The sequence below is a fragment of the Sprattus sprattus genome (genome assembly GCF_963457725.1).
Source record: "Sprattus sprattus genome assembly, chromosome: 5".
NCBI lineage: Eukaryota > Metazoa > Chordata > Actinopteri > Clupeiformes > Clupeidae > Sprattus > Sprattus sprattus.
The window spans coordinates 28293249-28308137 of NC_137924.1; positions in this window are offsets into that span (position 1 = coordinate 28293249).

A 14889-nucleotide genomic window follows, 5' to 3' on the forward strand; every position below is an offset into this window, starting at 1 on the left:
GATATATTTTCAAAATGGCCTGAATGTTATCCAGTCAAGCATGCAAATGCCATATCAGTGGCTAAAGGCTTTAAGGAGAGATGTTGTGCCTAGATGGGGAGTTCCAAGAAACTAACCTCAGATAATGGAGCACATTTTGTCAACAAAATTATTAAAATGCTGTCTGAGAAATTGCAAATGGACTTCAGAACCCATTGTGCATAACATCCACACAGTGAAGGTGCTGTGGAGAGAAATAACTCAATGTTGAAAGCAAAATTGACTAAAATTACAGTGTCAATAGGGATGGATTGGTTGACTGCACTTCCTTTAGCTCTTCTCTACCTCAGAGGCCGTTCATTCAAGATCAACAGGACTCAGTCCTTTTGAAATTTTGGCTGGACGTCTTCTGCCGGCTCCAGGGTTGACTAATCCACCTAACTTAGAGGATGTAGATATAAAAATGACTAGTTACATGCGAGGACTGATTGCTGCTCTGTCTTTTGTGTCTCAATAGGTGGCGTCGGCCCGTCCACAAAGTTTCCAAAGGACACACCCAGTTGAGCCAGGAGCCTGGGTTCTGATCAAAGATTTAAGGAAGGACAAATTGGGATCAAGAGCGGTGGCGAGGACCGTTTGAAGTACTGTTATCTACGTGTACGACTGTGAGGAGGGCTAAAAGAGACATCTGTCACACTTCAGAGGGGTGAAAAATCCGGAACAATACATAAACTGAATTGGATTGGCAATAAGAAAGGATTGGCAAACAATCTACAGGAGGCTAAATAATACAGACGTCAGGATAGATTCATAAGTATCACTAGCACCACATCAAAGTATTTTTCTCAGTTTAGCTAGATACCCGTTACAAGTTTGTTGTTTTTTGTTTCATTTTATTTGGACAGTTACCTGAGGAGGGTTTAAAACGACCCAAGTCAGCTCTGCTGTTGAAGACTAGGGATAAGGATTTATTTTTGAGTTTTTGAATAACTGAGAAAACACAAGATGTTGGTTTTGGTTTCGTTGATGTGTGGAACGAATAAAGTCTGTGTTTTAGCCTTCCATGCCAAAACAACATGAACAGAAACTGGAGTCTATGAAACCCCTTAACTTTAGGAATGTTTACGACCTGATAAGAGAGTGGGTCACGATGTTACCTGAGATTACCTTTGTCTGGTAGAAGGTAGTTAGTGATTTGTGGATGCATCTTCTCCCTATTCTATGTGGTTAAACCAGTGGTATGATCAATGTATTTTGGAAAGCTGACAGAAATGATTACACGTTTCAAAGTAGTCCCGTGCCAACTGAAATATATGAAAATGTTTTTCCATTCGAAGAAGTCCCAAATAATGAGAGAGAGGAAATATGGTAGTAACAGAAGTGTACAATGAGTCTGACCCTATTTTGAAAAAACCTGGTTTAAATGATAGATAGGCAATTGGAATTTCATGTTGTTATTTTATTTTCCATGAGTAATTGTTATTTCTTTTATTTTCTATGTATAATATGGAGTTACATTTCAATAATTAGATAACTTGGAAGAAGTAATTTGTAACCATGTTTTGCTATTATGTGTGTTTAAGGCTAGTAATCAAATGTAATGATGATACATATAGTTTCTCTAGGTGTGGTACTTTAGTACCACAAGGGGGGAATGTGGGATAAAAAATATATGTTTCACATTTAATTAAGTAGGTTAGTATAGGATTCCATAGTATAACATAAATTGAATTGGTAACTTAGTGTGGCCATGTATTATGTCTGACCTGTTGGGTAAGGTTTGATGAGCTAAGATAGTTAATCAAGGCTTGGGGTAAGGGGATCCTTTGTCAATAGTCTTATCTATAGTGGAGGACAAGGTGGCCACATTGTAAGAGTACGAGGGAGGGGTTTTAGGTATAAGAGATGGGTTTGACCAGAGATGTGTGGGCATTGTTGTGGGACATTTCATGAACATGGATTGCTTGTAACAATGCTCCCGATATCGTTAATAAATCCTATTTAGCCTATTTATGAGAGCCTGGGGGCTTTGAATCATCCTACCATCCTTATACACTGGTATAGTTATACACTGAAGAAGACTCCTGACTGCTGCTTTAATAATGCCTGTATCATGTCATGGTTAACGTGAAATAGATCGCTCTGGGATCAGATGTTATGAAGTGAAAGTCACACGAAAAGAAATAGTCACAGCGTTAAAAGCCAAAACCTTTGTCAGGACAATTACTGATAATGCCATGGTCAAATCAGTGTAAATTATAGTATCAATCATCGTTTTGACAATTCACGGCATCTGCTGCAATGTCTTTCCCGTACCGTTTCCCAAAAGCCCCCCACATTCTTTGCAGACCTTGACTCTGACTAATGTACTCTTAATCCCTTTGGGTGCAATAACAAACTAAAATCTGAAGAATGAAACTTAAAGCCAGAGGTATGGAATCAGATCAATGCCATAAATATTTTGTAATCTGTAGTATAGATTTTGTATCTGTAATATAGATTTAGTATCTGTGAAACCATCTACACTTTCAAAACCTATGTACAGATACGGATTTCAAATACGAAATGTATCTACACTTTCAAAAACTATCTTCACTTTCAAAATGTATTTACAGATACAGATTTCAAATACGAAATGTATCTACACTTTCAAAAACTATCTACACTTTCAAAAACTATCTACACTTTCAAAAACTATCTTCACTTTCAAAATCTATCTGCAGATACGGATTTCAGTTACGCATTACGGATTTCTGTTACGAATTACAAAATCTTTTTGGCACTGTTTTTACAGCCTTTCAATAGAGCCAATCAGCGCTTTTGGCAGATTTTCTAAAGCGCCAATCAACACATTGTATCCTGTACTGACTAGCCAATCAGCGTTAGCTTGCTGGCAACTGCTGGCCCGCTCATTATTCAATAGTTATAACCTAAATCTGCCACCGCTCTGCCTAGGGAGAGATCTGGGGTCTCCGCCTCACGGTTTGAATACAATTCGGTGTACGAACGCCGTGGGGGAAGTTAAACAAGCATGCCTTATGTCTGGCCCAAAGGGCTGATGAACACCTGTACTATTAAGTTAATCTTAGGCTCTGGCGATTCAGAGATCGCTTGGCTGCAGAACGCATTGTAACTAAGACTCCAGCTTGCTGCCTCATATATCTCTTCCACTGAGACGCTAGAAAACTCGCTTCCACAAAAAATACACAATAAAGCGTTTTCAAGGACTTCAGAAAATGGTTACAAATAGCCTACCCCAAAGTGCCATGAAAAGAAACGAAAATGACATAGCAAGGTGGTTTTGAAATCAGGCTGGTCATTATCCAGTTGTTGAGGATGCATATGCACTACGGTATACCCCCCACCATCACTTTGCATGTGTCTGGAGAAGACAATAGCAGTCTGTCTGCTAAATGTTCTCATCGTGATAATGGGTCATATGCAGGCACGTGCACAGACATTTTGGGGGGCAGGTGCTCAAAAAAAAAAAGGGCGCCCATCACCAAAATTATTAATAAATTAAATCTCTCTCGCTCTCTGGCTTCCTCTCCCTTAACGTCTGATACATCAAATTATGTCTGGGGTGCCTTTTTTCTGTAATTGGTCCACCTCACCATGCTTGTGCATCAAATCTGAACTTGGGGAATACTCCAGCCACCCATTTTTAGAAAACCAATGCTTTTGGAATGACCGCCCTTCATAATTTTTTTGGGAGGAAAAATTCTGGTTGTCGTTGTAAAACAGGCAAAACGAAGAGATACATAAATATCACGTTAAACAATATGGGACAAGGATAGCATGACCCCGAGAGCTAGCATAGTTTACCTGCTATTTTCTAGCTATGAATTCTCGTGACATTTATAAACTAACATTCAACATACTTTCGAAATTGTTTAAACGGCATTTATACAACACAAAATATGCACTTTCAGACAAATAATGTCATTAAACCTGACAAACGTCAGTAAACAGCTGGACAATGCTTTGAAATCAAGTTAGTTGTCTGGTTATTTTTTTAGGAAACGTCGGACCAGTCCGGTTTTCAGACGTATTGTTTTCAGCGGCACTAATGTTGTTAATTTATACAACGTCGGGGGATTGCACAAACACCGTCATTACCTGTTTGTCTGATGCAGGTCAGTGAAGAAGTAGGCTGCACCTGTTGGCCTGCCGCTCAACACTGATGTGGGGGATGAGGAGGGAGGGGCGCGGAGGGGGCTTGTGAGCACCGCAGATCATAGGCAAAGAATACTTATTCTATGTCTATGCCGCGGAGCATGTCGGGGCGAAATTCTCACAAGAACTTCAAATAAATGCCCCCTCAGATATCAAAACACATTTGGGGAAATTGATGACGAGAGACTAATTTGTATTCTAGAAATATTGATGATTGAAAAAAAAATTGGTCTCCAGAAAAAAAGGGCACTTTTTCTCAACCAGGGCACAAGGGCTGGTGCTTGAGCACCAGTTGGGGTCTATCTGTGCACGTGCCTGGTCATATGAATACTGTTCATGGTTAACTTAATTAAATGTGAATAGGAGATCGGTCACGAAAATGCTAACGTTAGCTTTCGTTGGCTACCAAAGCAGATCCTAATACCTTCCATACAACGACAAGGATCTTTGAAACAGGTGGAACGAAGTGTGGAGTGAAAACCACTGACTTTGATTGTGCGTTTTACAATTACTTTATTAACAACTCCAAATATAGGACTTCTTACTTGTGCCATTTCTCGGTCTCTGATCCATGACTGTTGCATACACCGTTTCACTCAACTTTCCCAGCAAGCTAGCGCTGATCAGTAAGGGATGCAATGTGTTGATTGGCGCTTTAGAAAATCTGCCAAAAGCGCTGATTGGCTCTTTAGAAAGGAAGTAAAGACACTGCCAAAAAGATTTTGTAATTCGTAACAGAAAGCCGTAACTCGTACTTGAAATCCGTAGCCATAATGCGTAACTGAAATCCGTAACTGAAATCCATATCTGCAGATAGATTTTGAAAGCGAAGATAGTTTTTGAAAGTGTAGATAGCTTTTGAAAGTGTAGATACATTTCGTATTTGAAATCCGTATCTGTAGATAGGTTTTGAAAGTGTAGATGGTTTCACAGATACAAAATCTATATTACAGATACAAAATCTATTAGAGATTACAAAATATTTATGGCATTGATCTGATTCCATACAGAGGAGCATTCTGATCTCAATCCTGCAAATGGGCTTAAGGGTCCAAGTACACAAAAACAGATCGTTTGGAACAAAGGAGGGCCTTGTCTTGGAGGAAACATTTGATTCATGAGTCGGCTGAAGGGATATAAGTCTACCACAGGCCATGATGACATAAGAGATAAAATATATGTACTGTACATGTAGGCAGCTCCACTTTCCAGGGGAGATCTGCAGCACCACACTGAGGCCAGATGTGGTGCTGTGGGCCAAGACGGAGAGATCTGCGCTGCTTGTGGAGCTGACGGTGCCATGGGAGGAGGGGATTGAGGGAGCCCATGAAAGAAAGAGGGCAAAGTACTCTGACCTGGGGCCTCATTTATAAAACGTTGCGTAGAAACCATCCTACATTTTGTCTAAGACATTTCCTGAAATGAGCGTAAGTGAGATCCACAGTAAACAGACGTACACACAAAAAACACGTGTACGCCAATCCTTCTGTTATAAATCACAAATGGTAGTGAAATTGTGCGCAACTGAATCTCCGCCCCCAAAACGCCCCTATTTAATCTAATCAGCATATTATTAATGCACAAACAGAGCGCATCCTCAATGCACAAACTCTCTGTGACATTGGCAAGCAAGAAAGAAACATGTAAACAGAAGAATTAAAGTGAGGCTGACATCGACGTTCTGCTGATGGAAGAGCAGATGCGGGCCAAAACATCGTTAGAAAACCTGTCTGGTGGCGTAATGGCAAAAGCAAAGTATGTGACATGTAGAAGGCACGTCTCCGAAGCACCAGCGGCCGCAACTGTCGCACGAGCAGCACCAGAAGGTGCATCTGCGGCAGCAGCACCTGCTGCTCCAGCATCGGAGTCTCGCCGGCCATCGCCACCTTCCCTTAGGCATGCCTTTGCTGTGCTCCACTACCAACCGCGCACGGGCATGTGCTGTATTAAAGTGGTCTTCCTAGGCTGTTTGAGTGTGCGCAATCTGGATGAAAATACATTGGAACCCTGTTTTACGCAGGAAATCCTCTTACACATTTTGCTGTACCTGCAGCACTGTATGGAAATCTAATAAATTACGGGCATATAAAGTGATAATACTGCGAAGAACATCGGGCAAAATTCTGCTAAATGAATTCCAATTTCTCATCGGAACGTTCCTGTAGCCAGGAATCCAAGAACAGACAAAACCTGAACGTGTATGGCCTGGTTGCATCTGGTGCGCCTCTGTAGACGAGAGGCTATTTGGGCACAACGCTCTCGACAAGCTGTAGGCCTACCTGCTTATCAGCCATACATCATCCTGTGTCAAAAGGTGTGCGCGATCACGAAAAAACCCTTTCTCTCCTTATTGCGCAGTTGGCAATATCCTCTAACAACGCCAATGCAGCTATATCTCCTAATGAAAACTAAGACACTATTAGACTTTCTATAGGCTATAGATTGAGCGAAATGTTTTACACTTGTGAAATTAAAACGGAATACCTATTAGACGTGAATCTCATTCATGTGTGAATTGTTCTAATAGTTTAATTGATTTTATTGAGCGAAAGATTAGCCCTAATGGTGACGGTGGTGCACGATGATGATAATGAAACTGCGTGTCGGCGCTTTGAGTTCTAAATTCGTGCAGTACTCCAGTATTGCCACAAGGAAATGTACTTACACGAACTAAAACCAGACGTAGAGATACGTCCTTTTCTACGTCTAAGACGGTTTTTATAAATCTGTACTTAGAGTGAATTTGATCGCACGCACAGTGTAAGATCAATTCTGTGCGTAAGTACGTTTTATAAATGAGGCCCCTGGTTGCAGAGTGCAGGGAGAGCGGGTGTAGTACACAACTCTTTCCAGTGGAGGTTGGCACGAGGGGGTTTGCGGGAAGCTCAATGACTCGCCTACTGAAAGAACTAAGGCTGAGAGGCAAGGAGCTACACAAAGCCACCAGAGAGCTGTCTGAGGAAGCAGAGAAGGCAAGTTTTTGGCTTTGGTTAAGGAGGCGGAACAAGGCATGGGGAGCGAGCAACTCCTGAGGTGGGCTAGCTGCAAGGGGTGACTGGGAGACGTCCTTGTTCACTGCCCCGCCTCCAGAAGATGTTTCGGGATAAGGGGCGAAACATCTGTGAATGGTGGTCTCCGGCTGATGACCCCGCAGCTAGCACAATGGGCACCGGTGGAGGTGCGGCAGGCCTTGGGCCTAGCAGGTGTTACCACCTACCTGTTCACGCAAATTGCAAATAGTCATCCAACAATACACCTGACATGGTGCTCAGATGAATTCAAAAACGTGAGATGTTATTACATTTTATTATTCAACTATCTGAATCAACAAGCTGCACGGCACACTGAACAACTATACTGACTGGCTGACCTAGCAGCTACAGTCTCTCCCTCATCATCTTCTCCTGTTCTCCCAGTCCTGGTTTAAAAATGTAAGTCCTAAAGCTCTGGTAACCAAGAAGACAGTTATGGAGCACCGAACAGGTATTTTTACTGCCGCACATTATCAGATACAGTACATTTGAGGCTAAACTGTGGAAACAACCTCACAGTGCCATTTTGTATTGAATAACTAATTTGCATGGATAAGACAACACAATTTGGTTCAACTAAATCTGTTGTGCAGCCAGTATTGAATATGCACTTGATGACGACCACACCTCAAAATAATGTTTTGTTCCAAATTTTCAAATTCCCAATGCCATTGGATCAGATTGCCAAATTAACATTCTCAAACCCCACATTTTACCCCATTAGACACGCCCCTGCTTCTAGGTGAATAGGCTGATCCTTGTCTAGTAGTGTCAATGTCAGGAAGCATATATTGTGTGCAAATATTTTAATTGTTCCACTGACACAAAACTCTGCATATTGATGCTGATTCTGAAACATTTAGTTGGTTAAAGTCTAATGTGCTTCTATGCTTAGTGTCCTTAAATCAACCATATTCAGCTGGTCTCTCTGAAGGGAGACCTACGGCATGTAACCGATGGCAGTTCCCACATTCATGAGACAAGTGGCCCTGGCAAATACATTTAATTTTTTATTTTTTTACCATAAGTGAAGGCTGGCGCCCCTTCAGTACATTTCTTATTCTTACCTGCTAATTGAACCAATATCAAGTTTGCATACTGTAGGTACAAATGCATGACTGTTTGAGCCTTTTATCTCTACTTGCTTCCTATGTTGTTAAAAGCAGTAGGTGGTCAAATGTGTAAAGCACACACAAAAGAGGAAGCGAACCCTTCAGAATGTCCCTGTCTCCAACTGTTGAAAGCATTATTCAACAGTCTTCTGTAAATGTAAATTTTCTGCTAAATGCTCAAAAATAATTATTGTGTTCATAGTGAGGCCTGTGTGTGTGCATGTGTTGTGTTCATAGTGAGGCCTGTGTGTGTGCATGTGTTGTGTTCATAGTGAGGCCTGTGTGTGTGCATGTGTTGTGTTCATAGTGAGGCCTGTGTGTGTGCATGTGTTGTGTTCATAGTGAGGCCTGTGTGTGTGCATGTGTTGTGTTCATAGTGAGGCCTGTGTGTGTGCATGCGTTGTGTTCATAGTGAGGCCTGTGTGTGTGCATGCGTTGTGTTCATAGTGAGGCCTGTGTGTGTGCATGTGTTGTGTTCATAGTGAGGTCTGTGTGTGTGCATGTGTTGTGTTCATAGTGAGGCCTGTGTGTGTGCATGTGTTGTGTTCATAGTGAGGCCTGTGTTTGTGCATGTATTGTGTTCATAGTGAGGCCTGTGTGTGCATGTATTGTGTTCATAGTGAGACCTGTGTGTGTGAATGTATTGTGACCTGAAGCTGAAGTACAGACTAGCATGTCAGCTGTGCTTCATGGTTTTGGAAGACCTGTGGACATAGTCATAAACTAAAAGGGTGCAAACGCCATTGTGGGGGGGGGGGGGGGGGGGGGAGAATCACCAATGATGATTTTCTTGTTGTTTTGGAGTTGACAGTAAAGCTGACGACTACTGTGCTGACACTTGTTTATATGGAAATAGAAGATGTAGTCATCAGAAAAAAGGTTTTCATGACATGGAAAACTAAGTAGTTCACTTTATCATGGCTTAGAAATATAATATTAGTTACCCATGCAAAAACAGAAGCAGAAATTCCTACACTGTCATCAGTTGAACAGTGCAGTACAGGGTGCCTGAGAGCATCAGAAAATGTGTGTGTGAGACTAGGGCGGACCTTCAGTCACTCCTTTAATGGGTTTCTAGGATGATCTTCCAAAAACAGCAACGGGCAGGGTTCAAACAGGCAGACAAAAAAGACAGGCAAAAGGCTAGGTGCACACAGTCAAAATGGTTAGACAATATGACAAACTGGGACTAACAGACCATGGTGTAACTACACTGTAAAACATTTCAAGTCGGTTTAACTTGCAAATGTAAGTTCACCTGCTGCCTTAAAATTGCATGTTGACTCAACTTGAGGTTTGCCTTTGTTTCAACTCAGAAATTAAAGTTCAAAAAGTTGATTGTACTATAATGTTCTAGTTGTCTTAATATTGTTTTTTAAGTCGTCAAAGTTGATTTGACTTCTAATCATTTGCCATCTTAACTTGATGCTGCGAGTTCAAACAAAGATTATCACTTGTAAGATTCATGATCAAGCAGCTGCTGTGACCACCAGCAGAATATCCAAAACGGTTATCTTATCATGGTCACAAAGGAATAGTCCCCACACTGGTATTGCTCAGACACCTGGGGTCAGGAAGCAAACTGAGGTGTGAGTGACTGCAATTAATCAAAGTATGGGAATGGGGGAGGCCATTGAGAACCATCTCAGACAGAGAAACCAGATTATCATATACCACAACAAAAGGTTGCCAGACCTGTTTGCATTACAAGCCTAGCTCATTTACATTAGAGGCCTAGGAGTGGTCTTAAAACAGTATATATGCCTAGAATTGTGAATGCTGGTGATTCAGTGCTACCATGCTGAATCCGGAGTAAGGCTGCTTCGTCACTGCACATTACTGGAATAAAGATTGCTGCATCGGAAACAAAGAAACCTCATTCATTTCTTACACACTACAACAACTTCAGTCAGCTAGTTGAACGAACACACATTTCTGCATTATTGTAACTCACGGTTTCAAGTTGATATAACTGAACTACGTTCATACGACTTTCCATTTCAAGTTAAGAGAATTTACATTCATTTTTTTCCCAACTTTATATTTACATTGTAAAGAAAATGGATTGTTTTAATTATATGTCAAAGTTAATGCCTCAAAAAGGTTTTGCACACTTTTGTGACCAAACGTTTGTTTATTTCCAATACACACACAAAAAACACATGAGTTATGATGATCTGCACAAAAAGGCGAAGTGTTTTACAGCTGGTGCAGAGATACTCCAGTTCCTTCCTTCACTCATGCAGAAATACAAGATACTCATACACACCTCATATACACACACACACACACACACACACACACACACACACACACATGTGATGATGATCTGCACAACAACAACAAAAAGGCAAAATGTTTCACAGCAGAGGAAACAAAATATGAGAAACTCACTCACATGTGTGATGATCTGCACAAAAAAGCAAGATGTTTTACAGCTGGTGCAGAGGAAACAGAAAATATGAGATACTCCTTCACTCACTCACGCAGAAATACGAGATACTCACTCACACACACACACACCACACACACACACGTGTGATCTGCACACAAAAAAAAAAGCAAAATGTTTCACAGCAGAGGAAACAAAATATGAGAAACATCACTCAAACATTCATATGTGTGATGATCCACACAAAGTACCATCATGGGCATTGGCTTCATTTGCTGCCCTCAAGCTGGAACTCAACGTCGTGAGAGAAATCCGGAACAACAAATGGATCAGGCCATTCTGTTGAATCCCCACTGCTTGCACCAGGGCTTGCAGTCTGGGAACCAAGGCTTGCAGTATCTAATGTCGAGTCAGAACCTACCGGTAGTTCAGAAAACGTGAACAAAACTTTTAGTGTGGCTCGTTCGCTTGGTAAGTCCTTGATGTCTGTCAAATTGCAGAGTTCATTCCCAAAGTCTGGGTCCTCAAACTGTAAAAGGAAGTTCCCTCGGAGGCCCAGATTGTTGCGCAGTATCAAACATAGTTCATCGACTGATAGGGGGACATCCTGTAGGGTGACGCGTCTGATTTCCTGAGGTGAGACAATGACTCGGAGAAGCATCGTTGATGAGGGGCCAGTAACTGAAACACAGTGAACAAATATACAAATACAACCGTTAAAATGTGATTACATGTGGTCCAAAGATTGAGTGTGCATTAAAAACCAACGACAACCCTACCCAGTCAAACATTACCTTAATGTAACATGAATGTCCTTGGAGAGATGAGCAGCTTTCCTTCAACAGGGTATGCAGCAAGGGGGATGTAGTCATTCAGATCGTCAGGATCAACGACCACAATGGCTGCCAGGTCTCTTCGGTCGAGCTGGTAACACCTGAGATGCTCCAGGAAGGTCACTGAAAAGTTCCGAAATGAATGATATGCAGCCATCCACTACACAGATCTCCAATAGTCTCCCAAAATCTGGCAGTCCATATGTGTGTCCAACTGAGAGCACCATTCCTTTAGAATATTTTGTCCCCTTTAAATAAGCAAAGAAGGTGAGTGTAACAGAGTCCATGACGTTGTTTATAATGTTGTAATATTCTTCCTTGACCATTGGAGGAGAACGAACAAAACTTACATTTCCACCGCATGAGCTGGACACGCTTGTTTTTAGTTGGCTTCTCTGAACAGAAAAAAACACTAAAATGAATTCTAAAATGAAACACCTCGCGGCCATTATCCTTATAAACCTCTAATATTCTTCCTCTCCCATTGGAAAAGAACGTACAAAACTTACATTTCCACCGCATGAACTGGACACGCTTGTTTTTTGAAGCTTCTGTGAACAGAAAAAAACGATAAAATGAAGAACACCTCGTGGCCATTATCCTTATAAACCTGTGATATTCTTCCTCTCCCATTGGAAAAGGACGTACAAAACTTACATTTCCACCGCATAAACTGGACACGCTTATTTCGTTTCTGTGAACAGAAAAAAACACACACTAGAATTGAACACCTCGCGGCCATTATCCCTGGTGGACGTAACTTTAGCTTACTAACAGCACTGAAGGCTGGTGGGTGTCAAGCGAAAAACCTCAGCAGCACATCATGAAATAAAAAAAGGAACATTGCGGTCTGGGTCAAATGTAAGCACTACACCAATTAGTTATACAATAAACATTTCAGACGTGTTAACAAAAGCGTGACCGAATTATGCCTGGACTGGTGGACTTTATTTTAGTTAACTAGCTAGCTAGCTCAGTCATGTGCGTTTTGAAGGGTGAGGGGTGTCAAGCACAAACCCTCGGCGGCACATGGAATAAAAAAGGAATATTGCGGTCACGTTTAAACACTACACCAATTACAGTAGTTAAACATTTAACATTTCAGACGTTTTAGCAAAAGCGTGACCCAATTACCTGGTCCACCATGAGCTTGTTTTAGCTTCAAGGCCACACATTTAGCTTTTCCAGGCTATTAAAAGCACAACCTACAAAGTTAGCCTACCATTATCACGTTACTTCACCTAAGGTTAAAAAAACAGTTAATTAAATATTGTTAAACTCACCTGTCGCTGTATGTCCGCAAGAGAAAAAATGATTCTCACCACTCTTCACGGTCTTCCTCCTCAAATCCTTCTGCTTTAGATAATGACAGTTGGCTTCGCAATCCAGTCTCCTCGTTTCAGACAACGTTGATTGTATAGCTCCGCCATGTTAAGAGGCATAGTCTTGTTTCGCCAGTGGAAGTAGTCCTGCCTTAACCCTAGTTTACTGCTAAATGTTTACATGTTGGTTGAAATTCGATATACGGCTTATCTGCGATGTATACATTTTATGCACATGCTTCAATCTTGCCTTGGTTTAAAGAAGACAGTGAAACTCAAAAGACACTGCAATTATATATTTTTTTCAGTAGCCCCTAGAGATGCACGGATGGGCTATTATTTCATCCGCAACCGCATCACAAAACGCATGATCCGTCCGCTATCCATCCGCACCAATTTTTTTGACCAATTTTCAAAACCGCACCCGCCCGCCATCAGCCTGTTGTTTTTAGGTATAGGCGCTAGAAAGTTCTTGCCTGTTCTTGAAAGGAGACTGATCCAATGCCGCAAAGATATTTAAAGGATAAAGCCCCTAGTATGAAAGCCTATTGACTATGTTGTAGCCTATCCCCAGAATATTATCAGTGAAGTGACGTCTGTCTCCGATCGATGCTCAGGGAGAAACTTTAAAATAGCAAGCACATCGGCAAACCTGACCTTACCATAGGCTAGTAGGCCTACACTTTTTTATCATTGTAATAAAACGCAATTTGGTACACCATTTTAATATGGTAAAATAGCCTTGTTTTTAGTTTAGAAGGAAACGCCGAGTCTGTTAGCCTAATTCCGAAATTTCACCGCATTGTAGGCTTTATACTGTAACAACCCCAACACTTGCCTGCTTGCCTTGCAAATCAAAGTTTTCCGACTATTTTTCTTACCTTCTTTCTTAGCTGGTGATGTTACTGAGCTAGAAGTTCTGAACATCTCGCGCTGCCAATGCCCAATGTCACTTCTGAGTCAAATCACTCCATCATCTCTTTGAAATTCCTTATTCCACGAGTGGTAGGCTACAATGACTGGCTGTTTTAAAATATAACTAATAGCCTAACGAAACAAAATAACCCAGGCAGTTTCATCTACGACACGGTAAGGCTTCTTCCAATACTGACAGCTGACTCATAGCTTGCAGGTTTGCGGCGTTGCAAAGAGACGCGACATGATAGGCATCGTCACTTAATTTGAACTTTTTTGCTTCCTTTGTTTGCTTTGTATGCATACACGGAACTAGGCCAATTTACTGCCTGATGAAAATGTGATTATTTAAAAATGTGCTTGGATGTAGGTAACGACATTTAACAATGTGTAGATATTTTGAATTTCGTTGGGTAAACCGCCACCCGCCCGAATTTAATTAAAATATTAATTTTTGTCACGTCACCCGCCCGATCCGCGGTTTAACCGCGGAGTCCGCGGGTGCAACCGCCAACCGCGCATCTCTAGTAGCCCCCATCCCCCCATTCCCGCCTTTTTCTTCTCTTTTTTTCAACTGATAACTTACAAACCTAAATTGAATCAATTTGATAAAAGTCTCAAATATTCAACACAATTAATTACTGCAAGTTTTACTTTCTTAAACTCGTACATAGGGATGAGAACCGATAAGATTTTAACGATTCCGGTTCCTTATCGATTCCTGCTTATCGAACCGATTCCTTATCGATTCTCTTAACGATTCTTATAATTGGGTAAGGGGTGAAAAAAGAGCACAAACGGGTTTTTTACATTAATGTTCTTTTATATAAATTTCTAGAATGTTTACATACACATTTAAATAAAACTTACATAACTTAAATAAAATGTGTTCTGTTTAATATAAACGTTCATAAAAATAACAATGCTCCTTCCTTTTGTAAAAGGGTATATTATTAACTGAGCTGCCAAAAAAATGTAACTAGCAGTGGCAAAGACTATTTACAATTTTTGTGCAGAAAAATTTGCATGTCTGCCTTCTCTGGGAGGATACGCGATCGCTCAGGGCTAATTGTGTCTCCAGCCTGACTGTATATTTTCTTGTAGGTTGCTTGGTTGTATTGCTAATAG